Source organism: Ursus maritimus, unplaced genomic scaffold, assembly GCF_017311325.1.
Source record: "Ursus maritimus isolate PB19 unplaced genomic scaffold, ASM1731132v1 scaffold_7, whole genome shotgun sequence".
NCBI lineage: Eukaryota > Metazoa > Chordata > Mammalia > Carnivora > Ursidae > Ursus > Ursus maritimus.
This window is the reverse complement of record NW_024426885.1, coordinates 67,749,257-67,766,210: the sequence shown is the minus strand read 5'-3', so window position 1 is coordinate 67,766,210 and position 16,954 is coordinate 67,749,257.

Genomic DNA, 16,954 nt, shown 5'->3' with positions numbered 1-16,954 from the left:
AAGGACACCAGTGACCTTAAGCCAATACCCAGCTCAAAGGGGAATAATCTCACAGCTGAATAGGCACTGCGGCCAGGCCCACCAGCCTTGCTGCCTGATCTTTCCCGCCCCTTCTTCTCAATGTCCCCTGGAGGGGCTATCTGAGAGCAAACCATCCCGGGGCCCAGCGATGTGCTCACTGGCCTGAGGGCTCCTGCACCCTGGTCTCCTATTTCTCCATGGAAGGACCCCTGATGGCAGTGTGAGTGCCAGGGGGAGGGCATTAGGGGATGTCCTGCAAGCACACACTTGTACTTTTCTTGAACTCGATTGTTCCATGTGTGAAATGGGCACAATCATCTCTACTTGCCCAGGGGACAGCACTGTGGAAGCTGGACCTGGGTGTTCTAGTGGAAAAGGAGCAGAGGTTTTTGGGGTGAAGGCGGAGATCATTTCTCAAGAGGCAAATGGTTTATTTGTTGCCTATGTATCAGGGGTTTGCAGCATATTGTATTTTGCTTCCTTTTTTATTTTATTTTATTATTATTATTTTAAAACATGTGCTTCTCCTTTTCCACGGGGACTGTTTGGAGTACTAGCAGTGGACACTGAAAATTGTCCCTTTCTGGTCTGAGAGAAGAGCCTGCAGTCTGAGAAATGAGAATAAGTTGTGTTGTCTCTTTGGATGGTGACTATACCAAACTCTTGAAAAGAAAGGAAATATCCAGGCAGAAGATGAATGTTTTTCATGATTGAATGGATTTTTAAAGAATTTTAATTCCAGCATGGTTAACATCTGTGTTATATTAGTTTCGGGTGTACAATATAATGATGCATGGCTAAATGGTTTTTTGTTTTTTTTATGTAGGCTCCATGCCCAGGGTGGGGACAAATGTGGGGCTCAAACTCACAACCCTGAGATCAAGACCCGAGCTAAAATTGGGAGTTGGACACCTTACTGACAGAGACACCCAGGCACCCCATGACTGAATGGATTTTAATCAGAATCAAAAAGTTGCATTTTATGTTTTCCTATTCTTTGAAGGTTAGAATTACATTTCTGTAAAGCCTGTGCATGTAGACAGACAGCTTAACAATGCGAGTATTTCTGAGCTGGGTCAAAGCAACGGCCGGCCTGGCCTAACATCACATCTTCACCAGCAGCTCCAAGGAGAAGCTTCTAGGTACGCAGGGCCCCCATCTTCCATCCTGGATGGTGGTACAGTGCATTATAATGCATGAGGCATGAGGACTCTGGGCTAGGATGGTTCAAATCCTGGCTCTGTCACTGGTTAGCTGGGTATCTTCGTCTCTTTGTTCTACAGTGTCCTCCCCTATAAGATGGGAAGGGTGGTAATAACCCCTCTATCTCCAAAGATGTCTTACGATTATCCTTAGTAAATTAACCCAAGCATTCCTAAAATCCTCTTTAATTGTTCAACCCAGGTCTGTCATATATGAATTACTGAGGACTGAATGTCTGTGTTCCCCCAAAATCCATACTTTGAACCCCAAACCCCCAATGTGGCAATATTTGGACATGGGGCCTTTGGGAGGTAATTAGGTCACGAGGGTGGAGCTCCCATGATGGCATTCATGTCCTTAGAGGAAGAGACAGGAGAAATACCTTACTCCCTCTCACTTCTTGCACACGTACCGAGGAAAGGCCATGCAAGGACATAGTCAGGGGGTGGCCGACCATCGGTAAGGCAGGAAGAGAGGTCTCACTAGAACTGACTCAGCCAGCACCTGGATCTTGGACTTGCAGCTTCTGAAACAGTAAGAAATGAATCTGTTGTTGAAGCCACTTGGTGTGGCATTTTGCCGGCATGAATTTACCTAAATTACTTAACTGGGGATGCCAGGGTGGCTCAGTTGGTTAGGCGTCCGACTCTGGATTTCAGCTCAGGTCTTGGTCTCAGGATCCTGGGATCCAGCCCCACGCCGGGCTTCCTGCTCACTAGGGAGTCTGCCTCTCCCTCTCCTTCAGCCCCTCCCCCCTGCTTGTTCTCTCTGTCTCTCTCTCTCTGAAATAAATACATAAAAATCTTCAAAAAAATAAGTTGCCTAACTGGGATCTATTATAGTTTGGGTTCAAATGGCCTTGAAGAGAATTCTCCTATGTTTTCATGGTCTCTGTGCGAGCTCCTAAGCTGCTTCCTTTTAAACCTGGTCCTTGTTCTCTCACATCCGGGTACCTGGCAGGAGTGCAGGAGGTTAGAACCAAGGATCTAGACATGGCTCAGTCCAGCCTCTCATTTTACATGCAGAGAACCTGAGCTTCTGGTGAAAGGTGACTCTCAAGGAGTGCACAAATGGGCTAGTGTATTCCCTTAGATGGTGGAAGGCACACCCTGTATGGGTAGTGTGCCTTTCACACCGTGGACACTCATTAAATGTTTCTTTTGTGAAGCTGCCCAAGGTCATACGGCTTATGAGAAGCCATTCTTGTTTGATTGTAAAGGCTCTAGAAACTCAGTGTCCCTCTCAAGGAAGCTATTGTCCATAGGCTTGAAGGAAGTGGACGAATAAGACCCTTGTGATTATTTTTTAAAATATTTATTTATTTATTTATTTATTTATTTATTTATTTATTTATAAAGCACAAGTAAGGGAAGTGGCAGAGGCAGAGGAAGAGAGAGAATCTCAAGCAGACTCCACACTGAGTGCTGAGCACGATGCGGGGCTTGATCCCATGACCTGAGCAGAAATCAAGAGTCAGACCTTTAACTAAGCCCGCCAGGCACCCCAAGACCCATCTTATTACAATGTCTATTTGTATGCATCTAACATCATCACTAAAGTCGGAAGAACATTTTTCCCATGAGCTAGGGAATCCTTCCTTTTAGCACCATAGACTCCACCACTAAATGAGAAAAGGCAAGGCCCCCAGTAGAACTATTAGTGCCCATAGGCAGGGCTTTGAGTTCAATGCAATGTGGGGGCAATGTCTGATTACATGCTGAAGATCACCACCTAAAGGTCATGCCAGAAAATTGAATCACACATATCCAAGTCCCCTCCTGATCGTTGTCTCTCAAATGCAGCTCTGATCATGGCATTTCCCTTCTCACCAACATTCTCCACTCCCCACTGAATCAAGGTCCAGCCCTTTACTCAATGTCCAAGGCTCTGGATATTGTCACCCTCTCTAGCGTCACCTCTGAGGGCTGCCCATGTGGTTTCCACCTTTTGGTCAAAACAGACTCGGCCACCCCTGGGCTTCTGTCCTCGCTGCCTTGGTGCCTGTGATGGCCTCTGCCTCATAAGCTCTCTGGCCCACGTTTTGCATGCTATTGCCTGCTAACATCCCATCCATCTGTAAAGACGCTTCCCAAATGCCACCTCCTCCCAAAGCTTTTGCTACCCTCCCCAAATGAAGTGTGCCCTTTGCTCTCAGACAAGGCTGGCTTCTAGCACATAGCTCACGGTCTTTGAGACAGGTGGCCCAGAAGCACATTAGCTTTCCTGTCCTGTTGGCCAATCTCAGGCCCCCGATGGCTGGCAAGCTTGCCCTGTGCGTGCTGCGTGGGCAGCACCATGCCTTACACCTAGAATGAGCTGCATGAATATCTGTGTCAGTGAGTTGACTTTGTTCTAGATTTCGTCTGACTAGCTCCCTTGAGCTATGCAAGACAATTCTCCCACATGCTGGGCATAATTAAAATGGCCATGTGGCCGCTCTGAACCTGCCGTTTCTAGGGCATAGAGCCCCATATGGTACTGGGCACTGGCAGTCTGACCCTACCTTGCTGATCAAGATGCTTTGCATGACTTCTGGGTATTAACTCTTTCTAGTTAACTGCCACCACTGATCCATCCAAATGTCGTCATACTAAGTGGGACATACTGATGTCCTTCCATGCCTGGTGTCTGCTTGGAGACCAAGCGTTCTTCCACCTAGTCCTGCTGTCTCCCTTTTCTGAGTGACCAGCCAACAGCTGGAGAAGCCCTGTCCTATAGCAGCAGCCCCTCTCCAGCTGGCAGAGAACAGCTGTTTTCCAGTCTTCTCCAAACTGCTAGCCACAGGCTTCAAGAGCTCAGTAACCACATAAACAAAACTGTCCTAATGGTTGGCCTAAATTGAGGCTTAGAACTATTGAAGCAGATATAGTGACAGAGCCAGAGACTGGAAAATCTAGCATTCCACTCCTGGGGGACAACTCAGAGGGACAGGCAGGTGCATGGAAGTCCTGGGAGAGGGGAGGGGACTGACCCACACAGGGTGCTAAGATGACAATGGGGATACCCCCTCTCCCCAGTGAGGTAGTGGCAGCGAGACCTCCCAGATTCCTTGACTCCATAAGATCCCTCCTTCCCAGTTGGCTTCCAGGACCCAGCGCCCACCCCAAAGGGGCCAGGTCATAGAGACTTTGTTCCACAGGGTGTGAAGGACCGATGCTAAGGAGACAGTATCCTTAGGATCGGACCAGTATTTGCTGTGAGGGGAGCATCTACTGTGCGTCAGAGGCTAAGGGGACCTCTGCGCCCCCAGTAGCAGAAAATATCTTTGGTGGAAGAACTAAGCAACCAGGGGTTACCCAGGCAACTTCCTTCCAGTGGATGTGGCCCAGATTTGGGGGGGGGGTGCCCTGAGTCTAGACAGCATAGAGGATCAGCTCTGTCCCCACTGACTCCTGTGTTTCTGGCTTGAATGGGGCTCTAGATGCTGATCCAGTGCTCTGTTCTGTGAGTCCCCCCAAACCCAGAACCTCTAGATGGAGGTTGCTGCCACAGTGGACTGCCATGTCCGCACTGAAGAACTGTATCTATGAAGACCCCACCGCCCCCTTACTGCCCCCACCCAGGGCTGATGCAAAATAAGAGAATAGGAGAATCCTACTGAGAATCCTCTGGGGGGATCTTCCTTTCCTTGAGTTCCCGGACATATTCAGTTGCCCTGGTTGTGAGTTCTTAGGGTGTATTAGTTTCTTGCTGCTGCTATGACAAGTTACCATAAACTTAGTGGCCTGGATCAATACTGGGTTTATTCTCTTACAGTTCTGGAGTCTTACAGGGCTAAAATCAAGGTGTCAGCAGGGCTGGTTCCTTCTGGAGAATCTGCTTCCCTGACTCTATCACTGTCTAGAGGCACATGCACCCCTGGGCTCTTGATCCTCCCTCCATCAGTCAGCCTCCTGCTGTGGTCCTCAGGTCTCTTACTAACTCTGGACTCTCCCTCCCCTTACATGGATCTTCATCATGACATCAGACCCAGATGAGTAATCCAGGACCATCTCCTCATCTCAAACTCCTCACACCTGCAAAGTCCCTTTTACCATATAAGGTCACATATTCACAGGTCTGGGGATTAGGACAGGGGCTTCCTAGGGGGCCGTTATCCAGCCTGCCCCACCTGGCAACCTTAGCCTTTCCAATCTCATCTTGCATGTGATCACTGGAATGTTCAGTGTCTGCACCTCAGAGGCCCACGCTTGGGGTGAGGTCACGCTAGGTGTATTCACTGTTGCATTCGCAGCTCTGAGCCAGGTGCACAGTAGTCTGGTCACACAGTAGTGACCAGAAACGCCTGACTGAAGGCCTGTTTCCACTTGGATCCCCCATTCCTTACTGAGGGCATGGGGCAGGTATAAGCACAAGACCCATTCACGGAAGACCCTCTTCTGAGGCCAGAAGCAAGGGTCCTATTGAGAGGGGTGAAGTTCGTGTGCCTCAGAGCACACTCTGGCTGCCTGAACCCAGCTGCAAGTTTTTCTCCCTTGCAGTGGCACAGCTCTCTGTCCCTGGGGACGACCCATCAACAACACAGCAGTAACAAAGGACAACGCTCCCTAAGCGCCAAGCCATTACATGTCTAATTTAGCTGATTCCTCACAACCTCTCAGGGAGATGCTATTATTATCCTCATTTTATAGCAGAAAGGACTGAGGCTCAGAGAGGTGAAGTACTTTGCTCCAGATCACACAGCTAGAAAAGTGGCAGAGCCAGGGCTCAAAGGCAGGTTTTTCTTGAACCCAAAGGCCATGCACTTAGCTCATGCTGCTTTCAGATATTCAACCAACATGGAGGAAGGAGAAACCTGATCTTCCACCAACACTCCTTGGAGGCAGGGCTGGTGGGCTGGGACAGCCTGTCATCTCTGGCTGCCTCTTTAGTCTTAAACAGATCCCTGTCCCCAGCATTCTGTTTGTTCAGGCAGGGCTGTCTACCTGCCAATGTCTCAGTAATTTGTCAGACCTGAGCTCCATTCTCCACTTGATGAAAATTTCAGATAATCAATGTCCATAGCAACTACCCAGATGTCAAAGTGACGTTCCCTTCAGCCTGGGCAATGCACCTGCAGAACCACGCAGCCTGGTGGCCAACCCACAGGCGGAGGAGATGCTGACCCCGGGGGTGGGCTTACTGGGGAAAGCAGGAGAGCCAGGAGTGCACTGCGTAGGTAATGGATAGAGTCGGCATGTCATCCCCACACCTCATTCAACACCGGTCCTAATGCAGTTGAGGGGTGGAAGGGATTATGTGGACAGTCATAGAACACAGTTCTTGAAAAGATGTTTCTATTTATGATTCTGACACCATTTTCAATGTGTGATTTCTCTCCCCCACACTGAGCAACACCAGCTGGGTGTGCTCCAACTCAGCATCAGATCCCATAGGTTAAGGGCTCAGTCCTACCAGACTGTCCACCACCCACTTCAGATGCCAATCTCAAGCCCACGTGTCACTTGTGCTTCTGACAGACTGGCTATAGATAAGAAGTTCCCATGACCTCCTCCTTGGGTTTGATTAATTTCCTAGAGCAGCTCCCAGAACTCAGAGAAATACTTTACTTACTAGATTACTAGTTGATTAAAATGGGGTAAAACTCAGGATCAGTTAGATGGAAAAGATCACAGGGTGAGGCCTGGGGAAAGTGCGTTGAGTATCCATGTCCTCTCTGAGTCCCCCAGTCCCTACATGTTCACCAGCCAGGAAGCTCTCTGAACGCCATCATTTTGGGTTTTGATGGAGGCTGCCTCACAGAGGTGTGATGGATTAAGTCATTGGACAGTGGAGATTGATTCAACCTCCACCCTCTTTCCCCTCCCTGGAGGTGTGTTGGGGTGGGGAGGGGGAGGGTGGGTGGAACAGAACGCCTAACCTTCTAGTCACAAGGCTGTCTGTAGGTCACCTAGGGGCTTCCCAAAAGTCACCTCGTTAATAACTTTTATTGCTCTCATCATGTAGGATATTTCTAGGGTTTTAGGAGCTCTGTGCCAGGAACTGGGATGAAGACCACACATCTATTTTATTTATATATGGCAATGTCCCACTATCACACTGGGAGGGTGTGTGAGGTAGGGGAGGGGCACGTAGGCAGCTCAACTCAAGAAGAGCTAACAGAAAAGAGGACTTGCTTTATCTGTGAAGGGCATTCCCAACGACTCACTCTGCCGTCACTAAAACTGGATGTCCTGTCCCTCAGCCTAACCAGGTGCCCATTAGTGGCAGGCCTGCTTGGGGAAGTACCACCAGGAGCGATCTGCACAGAGCCCGGCTCAGAGCGAGTTTGCTGTCCCTGCTCCTGTGCTGCTGGGGCACGTGGCTTCCTCGTGACCTGCCTTTCCCACACCTCTTCCCGCAGCCTGACACCCCCTTGGGAGACAGCAGAGAAGGGACACACATTGACAGAGGATGGATATTCAGGGAGCATTTGGCCCACTCACTAGACGCAGAGGAGGAGGTGGTGAAATGGGTGATGTGGACCACAGGGGGTTTCTCCCACTTTTTCATCCTCCACTCAGTAATAAGGTGTTGGTTTTTTAAATTTGTGGCTCATCATCATCCCTACAAACGGTTAAAAATGCCCTAATCCTCTGACAGAACAGCAGTCGTAAAACAGAAATATATGGGACTCACTTAAGAAAATGAAAAGTCAGGGGCTCCAGGATAAGAAGAGACTAATTTCCAAACAGCCTCCTGGAGAGGTGCAAGCACTAGGACATACCCACATCCCACCCAAGCAGGTGGTCTCCTCACCCTTCCAGCGTAAAATCCTACCTCCCACTTGGGGAGTCCAAGCCCACTGTGACCTTTTCCATCCACCTTCTAAAATGTTCCCTCCTGCTGTGTAAGGGATGAGGACCCAGCGACCGGGACACCAACGAATGACACAGTGGCGACCTTCCAGCCTCATCATTTCCCCGGGCAGCTTCCGAGCTTTCCATTCTTGGATTTATCTTCTGTTCAAGATTTGTGTGCCTGGTAAGATTAGCACCCTGTTGACCTTGCTGATCCAGCAGACATGGATGCCACGGGAATATGTTGGTAAGACAGGACTCTGGCAGGGGACAGAAGCAAACCAGATGCCAGAGCATCCATCACCCTGGCCATTGGGGCTGCCATTTTCCTGCAGTCAAGATACTTCTCAATTCAAGCCCTCACCCTTGATCACTCTCAGGGGGATGTGTTATGGGTTGAACTGTGTCCTCCCAAAGAGATATGTTGGAGTCCTAACCCTAATACCTCAGAATGTGAACTTATCTGGAGACGGGGTCTTTAAAGAGGTATTCAAGATAAAATGAGGTCATTAGGGTGGACCCTAATCCAATAAGGCTGGTGTCCTCAGGTACAGGGGAAGTTTGGACACAGAGCCAGACACACATGGAGGGAGGTCACCATGTAAAGACCGGGGTTATGCAGCCACAGGCCAAGGAGCTGGGAGAGAGGCCTGGAACCAATCCCTCCCTAGAGCCTTCGAAGGACATGGCCTTGTGTCACCTTGGTTTCAAACTTCTGGCCTCCAGAATTGCAAGAGAATAAATTCTCAGTATCCCAAGTCACTCAGTTTGTGGGACTTTGTTGGGGCAGCCCCAGCAAAATGCAGAAGGGTCTAAGTAGGACATTCACAGATGGCCTGCTTAAGCCATAAACCTGGGGTCGATCTTCATCTGTTCCGCTCTACCTGGAAATGCATTCCTCCTTCTGTAAAAAATCCCGTCTCTGCCAGAATGTCTCTCCTTACGACCCCTGGGGTTCAAGGTTTTCTCTCCTGTGGCTCATGCACAACAAAGTCAGAACTTCTCAGCCTGGCTGTCAACCTTTTCATCTATTCACTGGTATTCATTCAACAACCATCTGTTGGCCTCCTACAGATGAGGAAGACATGTGATATGCTCAGAAGAATTAGCACCTTTTACCCCCCAGGCTAACTTGCAACCCAAGCACCTGCCTCCTGGCAGATTCACAGCCCTGGCTTTGCCCCCCGGTGTGAGCCCTTGTCCCAGCTGTCACTTCCATTGATGATGTCCATCTTCAGTCCTGCTCGGCGTGCCCAAGTCCCACTCCTAGTTCTCCTCTTCCATGAAGTCTTCTGAGAGTCCATGTGTTTGTGGGACCCCTTCTCCCCTGTTCTCCCTCAGCCTTTCACTTTCCCCCAGGGCTAGTCCTTATCACTGTCTATATTGAGATCCAGTTACTTGTCTACCTGCTGGTGTCGCTCACTGGCCCAGGACTTCCAGAGTGAGCAGTAAATTCCTCTTTGTGTCCCCAGTACTGTGCCTGCACAGTACAGACACTCACTAGTGTCTATGAATTGCTCACTTGTGAATAGTGAATGGACCAAATCAGTGCCATGGGCTCTGGGGCAGCAGAAAAGCAGGGATGAGTCTTGGCTCCTTTGGGTGGGGCCCAGGGGCACAACCATAGACTGAAGTTCTATTTCTAGAGCTCTGATGCCTTGTTCCTGACGTGGCCTCACCTCCCGGCCTGCCCTGTCTGGCTCATCTCAGCTTTGTGGCCTCTTCCTAGGGGTGGGAGCCCCTGAGACCCACTCCTTTGGGTGATTTTAGATTCTTCCCCACTTCAAATGAGAAAAATAGAGCCAGACACCCTTCCAACTTCCTTCCTTTTTTCCCCTTAGATCCTTCCAAAGGAGGTGGGTGAGTTGGAGGGAGGTTCAGGGGAAGGGGAGGCTCCTTTCTTGCAGAGAGGTTTCAGACAAAGGCTATGTGAATCTGGAATGGATGCAGTGTAGCTACACGTCGGCTGGCTGGACTCAGAAATTCCTGCAGAGAGATCATTGCCACCAAGCCAGACACTTGGGCTTTGGTAGATGGGAGACTGTCACTGAGATGCTCTGCTCCCCAGGTCACAGTTCAGCCTCCTGCTAACAGAGGCCTTGTGAGCAGAAGAAGCTAACCCTCCCCAACCTGCTGGCCACGTGCTCAGAAGCCCTGCCGAGTGGACCCCTAGAAGTGGACTTGGGAGTCAGGGTCTGAGCACGAGCCCTAATTTTCTGAGCTCTTGTGCCCTTACCTGGGAAATGGAGTACGACACACACCTCGCGGGGCTGTTTCAGGTTCATGGAAAGGCCTGGGTTCAGGGCCAGCACTCTACTAACAAGACTCCAGAGAGGCTTCTCCAGAAATCCCAGGGACCAGAGTTTTCCTCCTATTGGCCATCCACTTCCTCATAAGAGCACTCTCATTTTGCTTCGAGAAATTGCCACAGTCTGGAGGGAATGGAATCGGTGCTGATACATGGCCTTCACCCCCACGGGGGGCAAAGACATGCCCTGATCTATGCCAGCAGAATGCCAGCTTCTTGGAACTCAAAACTGAGCAAAGACAAAGAGACCTAGAAGAATAAGCATTTGTTCCATTGCTCCCTGTCCAGACTCCTGCTGGCAGCCCATTCCTGCAGATCCTGCTTCTTGGCATTTGGAAAAGCCTTTGGAGCCTGAGTGCTGGGTTCGACTTCTGACCCACATACTCCGTGAGCTTGGGTGAATCATTTCACGTCTCCCTTTCCCCATTTTTCTCAACCATGAAAAGGGGGATAATGGCAGTGAGGAGCTGAGAACAGGGCACCACACACAGGTGATGGGCTTACCGTTCTTACACTTTCTCAAAACTCCTACTGATTCTGCGAGTGCTCAGAAAAAAAGTATTCTATTTCCAATAAATTCTCTTCAAGTTAACCGGAGTTGATTTCTTTTGTTTGCAACAAAGAACTCTAACTGATTTAGTGGTTAGGAGGCCAAAGAAACACAAAGATAGCTAGGTTATAATTCATGATTCCTGCTGCACCTTGACGAGTGTGACCCTTACGGAGATGGTGAGGCTTCTTTTCCTTCCTCACCGCGACTCAGCTCCCATCTCCAAATGCTGACAGCTTAAGAGTTCTCCGTGAACTCCTGCCCTCACGCATGCAGCTGGAATCTGGAAGCTGCCAATATCGATGATGTCAGAGCCCCCAGCCACACTTCCCTGCTAGGATGTCATGCTGAGGTCAAACATAAGAAGAGGCAACTTGGTGGTGGGTATCACCGGGAAGTGGCTTCCAATCATTAGATATACCTGCAGGCACATGGTTCCTTCTCACGCTGATAAGGGGGTCAGTGAGTGCCAAATGACCCTCAGAAGTGCACCTGTGCAGGAACCAGACTCAGAATAATTGGAAAATTCATGCCCCACTGGGACTTGGGCCTGTCAGTACCCACTGCAGGGAACAGGCAACGGCAGCCGCAGGTCCCGCCTTCCAGACACAAACCACCTTAGCACAACCGTCGGGCTGTCTTACACCTTCGCGCCTCTGCACCTGCTGTGCCCTCCTCCTTGCTTTGCCAGTGCACACAGTCGTCATTCAAAACTCGGCTCAAGTGTCCCTCCTTCATGTTGTCTTGCCCCCCAGAGTCTACGGAGATGCACCTTTTGTGGGCGCCCATGCCTCCCCACCCCTTATCATATTACCCTGTCATCATGCATTTACCTTTTCTTCTGCTAGCCTGTGTGGTCTTAGAGGATGGGGACTCCGTTTGCTTCATCTTTGTATGAACTACCAGGGTAGAGGCAATAAGTATTTGTTGAATAAATGAATTGTTTTTTTATTAGATAAATGACAGAGAAGTTTAAAAGTGAACCAAGGATCGGAGGCAAGGACTGGATCTCTATCTTAGCTTTGAATCTGACAGGCAATGTGATATTAGAATGGTCATGCAATTTCCCTTCTTACTCTTTGGGATCACTCGCTATAAAAAAGGATTATATGGTTCTCGTTCGTCATCAAGCACAGAGATACTATGAGGAGAATACGCTTGTTGAGGTACACTAACTCTCTAACTCTCTCAACTATCACTTTTAAACTTAGGAACTGCTAGATTCATGTTTCTACCATAGTAGAGTACGTGAAACAAAATGAAACCAACCGGAAAGAGGTTTAGGGCAGAGAAAAGAAGTTCAAAGAAAACCAAAGTAATAAAAAAGACAATTTTGGGGGAGCCTGCGTGGCGCAGTTGGTTGAGCGTCTGACTCTTGGTTTTGGCTCAGGTCGTGATCTCGGGGTCCTGGGATCAAGCCCCGCGTGGGGCTCCGTGCTCAGCAGGGAGCGGGCTGGAGATTCTCTCCCTCCGTCTCCCTCTGCTCCTCCCACCCTGTGCTATCTCTCTCAAATAAATAAACAACCCTTTAAAGATAAAAAGGCAATTTATACTCACTTCTGGACAGCATGCCCTGTTCCAGGAGTTGTATATGTGACAGAGAATATCTATTTCTCCCTAGCTCAGGGATTGTGGGGAAAAGCCCAAATTAAAAAAAAAAAAAAAGTCAAGACTAAAAAGAAACCTAAATATGAGTCTGGTAGAGGACACCACGAAACTTAAAAGTGTTTCCTCAGTGTTATGCAATCAAAGGAAAAGAGAGAAATATTTTGATCAGGAAACAGGGCAAGGCTCAGAAGAGAGACGCAAGATAGGAAGTGGAAAGAGTGTGGTTGTATCAGACAGGGTAAGCTAGTGAAGCCGTCATAACAAACTCTCCCTCCCACCCCCGCCCCACAGCTCAGAAGCTTCCAACAGCAAAGATTTACTTCTTGCTCACATAGAGTGCTCACTGCAGGTCACCTGTAACTCAATTTCACGTCCTCCTCATTTCAGGATCCGGCTAAAGGAGCATCCCACATTTGAGAGAAGAACAATGGCTACAGCTGAAACACATCCTGACTCTTAGTGCTTCTCCTGGGAGGTGGCGCCCATGACTTCAGCTCTCATGTCATTGGCTCACGTGAGTCACACGGCCCAGCCTTGTGAGGATGGGGCAAGAAGTACAACCATCCCACAAGGAGAGCAAAAGTACTTGGAAGAAAAAACAAAATGTAGCAACGTGTTGCCTGGAGTCAGGCTGACTTTGGCTTCCCTTTACTAGCCATATGATCTTGGGGGAGTCCTTACTCTTCTATAGAGGCTGTATGTTGGGGGTTATAGTGCCTACTTCTTGCTGACGACAATTAAAATTGATAAAACATACCAGAACGTGTGCCTTTTTTTCTTCCTTCCTCTGGGTCACCTACCCCTCCTTCTACCATTGCCTTCTTCCTCCATCCTCCACCCTCCGTGCTGCTGACTTCAATGCAATGGATTTGACAGGAGTCCCCGGTACAGGTTAGGGCAGGAAAGTATTTGAGATCCATCTATCTATCTATCCTGTATCTATCTAGCCACTATTAAGGTAATTGTGTGTGTGTGTGTGTGTGTGTGTGTGATACACATTGTAAGTTATAAGAGTACAGCTGATTTTTCACATTTTTCTTTGCATCTTTCTATTGTCTGAATTTTTTAAACAATGAGTATTATCCTTCTTTTGCAATCAGAAAAAACAATAAAGGGGCGCCTGGGTGGCACAGTGGTTAAGTGTCTGCCTTCGGCTCAGGGCGTGATCCCGGCGTTATGGGATCGAGCCCCACATCAGGCTCTTCCGCTATGAGCCTGCTTCTTCCTCTCCCACTCCCCCTGCTTGTGTTCCCTCTCTCGCTGGCTGTCTCTATTTCTGTCAAATAAATAAATAAAATCTTTAAAAAAAAAAAAGAAAAAACAATAAAGCTATTTCTGTTAAAAAAAAAACCCAACATGTTACTAAGATCACATTTGAAATCTCCACCCTGAACTGCTAAGTAATTTTACAACTGAAAACTAACAGCTCCATGCTCTTTCCCCCAAATATCTTTAATTCAGGACATTTAAATGTGAGAACAATGTCCTGATGCAGCAATACTATATATGTTGCTGCTTTTATTTTTTTATTTTAATTCCAGTATAGTTAACATATGGTGTTAAGCAGTAATATTTCTTACCATAACCCTGGATGGTTAAGATTTTCAATATAGTTACTTTGGGTGCTTATCGTGAGGATTCATGGGAAAGTTGTAAGGATGAAATCTGCTTCTCCTGCGTCCTTCTCCTATTCTTTGCCCGGAGTCTTCAGGGCCCTGAGGATGTCGGCGCTGCCACCTTACACCCCCAGCTACCCTCACCCCACCCCCACCCCCCAGGACCTCATTGCCCCTGGCCCACAACTGGAATCTAAACTCCCACACCTGTTCCTGAGCCTGGTCTCTGCCGCATCAGGAGCAAAGCCATTCAATGTGGCTGAATATTTTCTCAGGGCTTCAGGAAACAGTTGGTTTAATCTGCCTGGATTTGTGACTTTTGCCTTTCCATTGCCAGCTCTTTTTTGTTTCATTCCTCCATCCAGACTGACTATGAATGTTATTGTGTGCCATGGGTTGAACTGTGTCCCACAGAAATTCTGACATGGAAGTCCTAATCTGCAGTATCTCTTAATGTGACTTCTTTGGGGTTAGGGTCATTGCGGATGTAATCAGTGAAGTTAAAATGAAATCATAGTAGAGTAGGGCGGGCCCTTATCCAATGTGACCGATGTCCTTATAAAAAGGGGAAGTTTGGACACAGTGACACACACCTGGGGAGAAGGCCATGTGAAAATGGGAGTTCACAGCCATTAGCCAAGGTACCTCCTTAAGCTAGGAGAGAGGCCAGGGACCCATCCTTCTCTAGAGGCTTCAGAGGGAGTGTGGCCCTGCTGGCAGCTTGGTCTCTGACCTCGGACTTCCAGAGCAGTGAGACGGATAAACTGTGGCTGTTTTAAGCCACCCGTTTGTGATCATTTGTGTCAGCGGCCCTAGCAAGCAAATGCATTCTGTGTCCCCTTCTATCCTGCCACATGCTCTTTCATACGTATCACGGCATGGAAGCATAACACACACAGTCTGTCTCACATCATAAACATGGGGGTCGGGCTAAGGGGAAGCAGGTCAAGTTCCTGGGACCTTCAGGAAAGAAGTCGGGGACTATATTGAATGAGTGTCTCGAAGGTACTTCATCTCACCTCGTCCCACACCAGCCTTTCCAATGTGAGGAAACTGAGGCACAGAGGCATCAGAAACTGACTCAAAGACACGGCTCCAAGCCCATCCTAAACCTTTTGATTTCAATTCACATCCTCCCCGTTACTTCAGCCAGTGAGGGACTGGACCGTGGGGCAGGCGATCCCGGGTTGGATCTCTCTAGGCATCCATTTAATGCGACGGTGTGAAGGGGTCCCATCCGAGGACAGCGCAGCCTCTCAGCCCTACCGCAGGAGGACTCCTGTGAACGACCTCTGCCCCAGTGCCCTGCCACACCACACTCGGCCTTGACCCTCACAATAATAACCATGACAATGATGGCAGTGGTGGCTTTCCCCTACTGAACACCTACTATGAGGTACGCACTGCCTTAAGTTCTTCAAGGGCATTATCCCATCAGTACAAGGTCATTCCATGGCAAGAGATAGAGTTTTAGGACTGTTGTCTCTGAAATGAATTTTCTTATTCCCTGGTTTCTACTGCGTCCATAGCACTAAAGATTTCAGTAATATCACTTTAGCAGACTTCCGCTCAACCTAGTCTCTGGGCAAGAGGTAGCAGTGCTTAAGTGATGTATAGAATTCTTGAGTCACTATACTGTGTACCTGAAACTAACATAACACTGTAGGTTAACTATATTGGAATTAAAGTTTTAAAAACTTAGTGGAAAAAAAAAAGACATAGCAATACTAACATCTGGGAAAAGTCACACCGACATTTCCAGCCAGCTTCTGTGATGCCAGTAGATCAGCTCACTGTTTCTGATACCACTTCCACATATAATGAGAGATGGGGTGCCATGCTAATGAGTGTGGATGGCTCTTTTCAATCAGGGGCCCAGAAAAACGCAAAATCCCTCCTCCCCTCATTTTCCATGCCATTGGCTGGGATGCCCCCCCCCCACTTCGTGAATTACTCTGTTCCATGATTCACCATGAATTAACACACACTGCACTGAAACAGTCATCTGTGGCATTGCTGTTAGAATACATTTTGGTGTTATCACTATTCCTTTATGAAATAAATGTTTCTCGTGGCCTATTGGGTGCTGGCTGCTGTGCTGGGTCCTGTGAATACAAGGATAAATAAGGCACAGTCCTTGTTGTCAGATGTTCAAAATGTAGTGTTATTTATGCACGTGCTGTGTAAAGTTGGTTAAATAAAGAAAGACACCTGGTAAGTCTTAGCTGCAAGACACCATTGATAGGCATAAATAAGAAAAGTCTAATCAAGATGGGATTTTATTTTTAAAGCTGTCTGGATTATTAGAATGAGTGTCTATAAAGACTCTGAGAAGACCCAGTTGGCAGAAAAGTAAAATTGGGCACAGCCAGGACCATGCTTGCATGAAGACAGGACAGAGACCAGACAGTAATTCTGATTATGCGTGGATGGTACCAAACAAGCCTGGGATAGGACGTCATGGGCACAAACGCCTGGGACCAGAATCCTGACTTTGCCCATGTACAAAAGCCATTTGCTGAGCAAAGGCAAGTGAGGTTCTCTATCACCCAGTAACGCAAACTGCTTTGTTAGGATCAGGCCAACTGCCGTCACTCGTAACTGAAATAGAATTGTCTTCGTGTCAATCACCTTTGATGAGAATTGGTCTTAGAGTTTTCTTTTCATGGCCAAATTACAGAAAAGAACATTTGCCTTTTTGTTGGGACATCTCCTTCCTTTTCACCTCTCCAAATTCTTCCCGTTGTCTGAAACCCCCCTCCCCTCCCCTCTTTTCTCTCAGTCCTCCCTCATGTCTCTGTTGGGCTGACTCCCTACTCCGTGCTCCTTCATACTCAGGGTTGGTTCCATACGCTTTCAGCACCAGCTG